At 42.2% G+C, this 6,000-nt stretch overlaps 1 pseudogene; it reads right to left on the reverse strand.

Annotated features, from left to right (window-relative positions):
• Positions 1-4,214, reverse strand: part of LOC110502080 — a 66,413-nt pseudogene extending 62,199 nt beyond the window's left edge.
• Between the last annotated feature and the right edge of the window lie 1,786 nt (positions 4,215-6,000).

Raw genomic sequence — 6,000 nt, forward strand, 5'->3', positions numbered from 1 at the left:
GATAAAATCACAAAAGCAGGATTAGAGATAAAATGAATCACTAACCTTTTGAAAATCTTCATCAGATGACAGTCATATGACATGTTACACAGTACATTTATATTTTGTTCGATAATATGCATTTTTATATCCACAAATCTCGGTTTACATTGACGCCATGTTCAGAAATTCCTCCAAAATATCCGGAGGAATTATAGAAAGCTACGCCAGATAACAGAAATACTCATCATAAACTTTGACTAAAGATACATGTTCTACATATAATTAAAGATACACTGGTTCTTAATGCAACCGCTGTGTCAGATTTTTTTTAAACGTTACGGAAAAAGTCTAACATTGCAATAATCTGAGACGGCGCTCAGACGTAACAGTATTTCTCCGCCATGTTGGAGTCAACAGAAATACGAAAGTACAACATAAATATTCCCTTACCTTTGATGATCTTTCATCAGAATGTAGTGCAAGGAGTCCTAGTTCCACAATAAATTGTTGTTTTGTTCCATAATGTCCAATACTAGTGTCCAAGTAGCTGCATTTGCTATCACTTTCAGCTCACGTGCCCAAAAACTGACTGCTGGTCCAAGATAACTCGCACGAAAACTTCCAAAAGATATATTCCAGGTCGAATAAACTGGTCAAACTAAGTAATCAATCTTCAGGATGTTATTATCATATATATCCAATAACGTTCCAACCGGATCATACGTTTTCATCTGGAGCCAAATGGAACAGCGGTAGCACCCATAGAGAAATGACACAGGAAAATGGCATTCTGTCGGGACACTGACTATTTCCCCTCCCTATAGGTCAAAGTTCACAGCAAATGCTCCATTCTACTGAATGAGGACATCTAGTGGAAGGCGTAGGAAGTGCTTCCAGATCCATATCTTGTTGGGAAAGGAGGGGCGATGACGTTAAAGTTGTCCCAACTTTCAGAATTTCACTTCTTGTTTGGAAGATTCCCTGGCCTATGATTTTTGTTATACTCACAGACATAATTCAAACAGTTTTAGAAACTTCAGAGTGTTTTCTATGCAATAGTAATACTAATATGCATATATTAGCAATCTAGGACAGAGTTTGATGCAGTTCACTATGGGCACACAATTGATCCAAAGTGAAAATACTGCCCCCTATCCTCAACAAGCTTTAGTGAGCTAGGACGGACGTAGTCAATATAACTATTTGTTCAGCACAGAATTCAGAACATGGGCCGTTCTTAAGGTATTCTCCCTGTACACCAAGTCAGAGCTGTAGGATAAATTAAGGGCGCATATAAGCAGACAATGAAAGCTCTTACAATATAACATTTTTGCATTTATCTAAAACAGGCTATAGGCTACATGTGCACCATGAAGTCAGAACAGTAGGCTAAGTTATGAGGGGGAAAGGGACCAAATTATTAGGGTGCGGCACATGGGCTACTAACAGCTTACTACACAACATACGCTTAGTATTACTTTCTTAGCTACAGTGTACATATCTCCTTGTCATATTAGATCATTTATGCAGCAGCATACAATACATTTTTGGATTCACCTTGTTGTGCTGTGCTCACTTGAACAGAAGGTGGCCTGGCGGTTCTTCTGTGGGCACATTTTGTCATCAAACTTTGTCATCAAATAATGTAATACTCTGGATTTATGGTGCTTTCATGACAACTGGGAACTCGGAAAAAACAAGGTTGAATCATGATGTCAGTGATCTTCACGTCAGAACTCTGGAAAGAGGCCAGAGTTACAGACTTGGAATTCTGAGTTGGATGACCGTTCAAAACGTATTTTCCCAGTCGAAAATCTTTTTTTCAGAATTCCCAGTTGTCTTGAACTCACTGAAGTCTGAGATTTCCCAGTTCTGAGTTTCACGTTGTTTTGAATGCAGCCAAAATCATGCTGGATTGACAGCATGGCCAATGTATTCAACCTTATTCAGGCCCATGGTGTTGAATGTTTAGAATTTTAAGCTTGGAAAGAGACCCTTAAACCCAGACTTGGACCACACACACCCACACCGCTGAATAGCAGGCTAGTGATTTCTTTTCAACGCTTGCTGTTAGCCGACGATTCCTTCCAAACCACATATTGTTGAATTTGCGATTTCCAACTTGTTGTGTAATGTTTATGTCCAATGGCCGATGAGCACCGATACGTTTTATCTGTCATTTCTCTTCATAGGATTTGCCAGTAGACTGTAGAAGTGATTCATGATGATGACTGCTTGTCTAGCTTTCTAGCTAATACTTGGAATTAAAATAATTGAACCGACTTTGGTCAATTAGTTATTAAAAACTGAAAAGAAACCAACATTTTGGTTAATTGCTCAGCACTACAGGTAACAACAAAAACTCTCCCTACAATTGTTAGCTGGGTAACCAAGTGTTTAATGAAAATAAAGATAAAAGTGAAGAGGGGAAGATCCAGGAGGTTCAGGACATGACTATCTCTGCTCTAGAGGAGCAGTAAAAAAGCTCTCTATCAAAGACGCTTTCCTTCTCCTCATAAATACCAATCCAATGGTAAACCTCAGATCTGGTCAACACATGAGCTCCCCACTCCCTCCTCCAGAGACTGAAGTCTAGTTATTTGATTGAGCATGAAGACATTCAACATTTACCCACAGTATAAAGAAGGAATCTGTCGAAGAGCAACAGTGAAAGTTAGTGACTCATCTAGCGATACTATTTCTATGATAATGACATAACCTTGATGTGGGCTCTGACAGACGGAAGCTGAGGTCACACCTGACTTACTGCAGCTTTGGCTGCAACCCCGGAGGGCTCCAAACAACCACCCAACGTCTGTCTGTTTATCTGATCTCTGTGTGTTCTGAGTCTGAGGAGGGGAATCTTCTAAGACGTCTTAACCAGACAAAGAGCCCAGTGGCATTAAACACTTCATCTGAGGATTACCCTAGTATCCTCTCTGGCTGAGCCAGGCCAGGCTGAATATGAGGAGTAAATTCGATTTTTTTTCTTCATGTCTTCGCTCTTCTCTTCTTTGGAAAAACAGGGAGGAGTTGATGGGAGCTTTCCTTCCTACCACCAGAGATGCAGCGCTGAGGACGTTTGCCAGCGAGCAGCGCTTTGAAAGTGAAACACTAGAGTGGCAGATCACAGAGGCCAAGAAAAATGATATTCCTCTCGTTACGACTCCCCCGGCCGATTCCTTTGTTGTGGGAGCTTCTGATTTTAACTGGAAACAGGTCTCCCTCCACTCTCCTGTGTTCTGGAGCGTCCCACACACACACACACCCACACACACACACACACACACACCGTCATCATCATTTCTCCATCTTCTAAGGCCTAGTGACAGCTTGTTAAACCTGATGCCACGTGCAGACTCTTTCTCTCTGCATGAACTATGTCCTCACCTGTCAGTGAGACATGGAGGGGTGGGGGACATTGACTGGACTCTACTGTATGAGACCTAGGGAAGTTCTGACCAGGTAGATCTGCTTAACACAAAGGGAGAGGAGAAGGAAACCCCAGAGAGAGCGAAAGAGAGAGCGAGAACAAGAGAGAGAGAGAGAAAGAGAGAGAATATCCCTTCTGAGTGTTAACCTGTCAGCGCCATCTTTCGCTATCCAGCTGTTACACACCAGACCACTGACAGGGGACTGATATTTAATCAAATACAGATACCAATTTTTCAGGGATAAGTCAAGAATATATATATTTTTACACTGCATTAATGCACAGGGTACGAATTACGGGGGATCCAGGGGGGGCTCAGCTCCCCTGAATGAGACATTAGCTCCCCTAAACGCAACAAAAGTCCAACTTGGAGGGGGTGTCTCTAAATAATGCTAATTTAACCAATCTTCTATTTGTTTAAATACAGTGGTAAATATATTTTACTGTGCTAAATGTGAAAATAAAAGCTTCCAAATGAAATGAACACCCCCACCTTTCTGCCATGGTTTAAACCATTTATTCTATGTGGCTGCACACACCGTCTCCCTGTCTAAAGTGCTGTCCACTCAGTAGTGCTGGATTTCGGCATCAGCTGAGTTCCTTTAAACGCGTAGATGTTCCTTTGTACCTGATCATTTTTGCCAGTTGTTTGCCATGCGCCCTTGATAAAAAATAGCCTTTATTCCAACGCATTAGATTTATCTGTTGATTTAACATTGTTTGCTTTTGTCAGTCAGCTGTTTAGAGAACTCACTGCTTTGTTTTTCAGGTGTGAGGGCGTATTGGTGTTCTCCGTCATGTCCGTGGCCACAAGAAGTAGACCATTTATTTAACTTTATTATTTTCTATCGATCTTTATTTTCTTTGCTGGATCAGCTGACTATGGTCGCCAATATCACTAGACAACTAGCCTATAGCCAGACACCAATTTGCATCCAATCCATCCATCATGAATGACAGTAGTCCTATAGTTGACTCTTTCGGTTAGATGGATTCGATTCTGCAATGGCATAGGACTACATTATTTTGGATTTGTGTGCCCATTAGTATTGTTTTCACAGCAAAATATAATGACTTAGGCATACTTACACTTACAGAGCACTTTCCGAGATCGCCAAGAGACAGGAATCATACAGTGTCACGCCTACTCCCGCTCCCTCTCTCCAGCGCCTGACATCGCCGGTTGACTAAACACCGGCCCTGGCAACCATTATTACACACACCTGCTCCCCATCATTACGCACACATGGACTTCAACATCACCTTGATTACTTTCCCTTTATTTAGCCCTCAGTAGCCTCACTCATCATTAGTATTAGTATTAGTTTGTTTACATGTTCAGTACGCATCTCCTGTTTTGTTCATTTGCCTTGCACCTTCGTTATTAAACTCTCCTTCTACACCTGCTTCCTGACTCCCTGTGTATATGTGACATACAGGGTTTAAGTTCAATGTTCTAATTCAACTGTCAAATGCTTAATAATGACAAATAACACCGTCATGAATGTAATTAAAGTAAGGAAAGAAAGGTGGTGTTTTATGTCATACGATCTGGCAAGACTCCAAGCATTCAACTCGTGAATTATGGACAACTCCCAAACTAGGGTGTAAACATGTTTTGATTCAACTCATGTATTATATTGAATGTAGGCTACCTGTTCTGTGTGTGTTCATGTTTGTAAAATTGCCTTGGCTGAGAGGGTAGGCTACCGACAGTGGTGTGGGCATAGTAAAGGGTAAACGCAAGCCAACGCAGTTTACTCACCTTTTTAAGAAATAAAAACATTAAAAGTATATGTTTTTTTCCACCACGACAAGTGATTTGTTTGATAATCAGATGAAAACATCATGACTGGTTGTTTTCAGGGTTGGAAAATACATGGTGTCATAGCTACTCCCGCTCCCCCCCTCCGGCGTTCGACGTTGTCCGTTTACTAACCACTGGTCCTGGTAACCATCATTACACGCACCTGCGCTTCATCACGAGGCACACCTGAACTCCATTACCTCACTAATTACCTCCCCCTTTTTTTGGCACTCCCTTAGGTGCTTTCTCCAGGCAGTATTGTTTCTGTGTGTCATGCCAAGATGCTACTCCTATGTTGTATCGTTCCATGTTCTTTGTTATATTAAACGTACCACCTGCTTCTCGAGTCCCAGCATGTATGTTACAGAATACTGCCTCACAAAATGGAAGCAGCAGGAAATCAGAACCTCTCCCAGACGGTCGCCAACCACGACCAGCTGGCACAACTAGGGACAACTAGTACACTTTCACCTTCCAGACAGTAGCAGCATCCAGCAGATGGAAGGAACGGTGGTTCAAACGTTATTCAGAAGAGGACTGCGGAAGGGGGTCCAGACAGAACTGGCCTGTCGAGACAACAACCTCTCCTTGGATGCACTCATGGCAATGGCCATCCATCTGGATAACCTACTTCGGGAGTGTCGGCATCTCATCACTTCTTTCCCTCCCTTAGTGAACACTTTAGATCAGAGCCTGAACCCATGGAGGTAGAGGTCGCACACCAACCCGCAGTGGAACGACGCAGACGGCTATGTCTCTATTGTGGTCAAGTAGGGCT

This window comes from Oncorhynchus mykiss, chromosome 22 (assembly GCF_013265735.2).
Source record: "Oncorhynchus mykiss isolate Arlee chromosome 22, USDA_OmykA_1.1, whole genome shotgun sequence".
In the NCBI taxonomy this organism is placed as follows: Eukaryota; Metazoa; Chordata; class Actinopteri; order Salmoniformes; family Salmonidae; genus Oncorhynchus; species Oncorhynchus mykiss.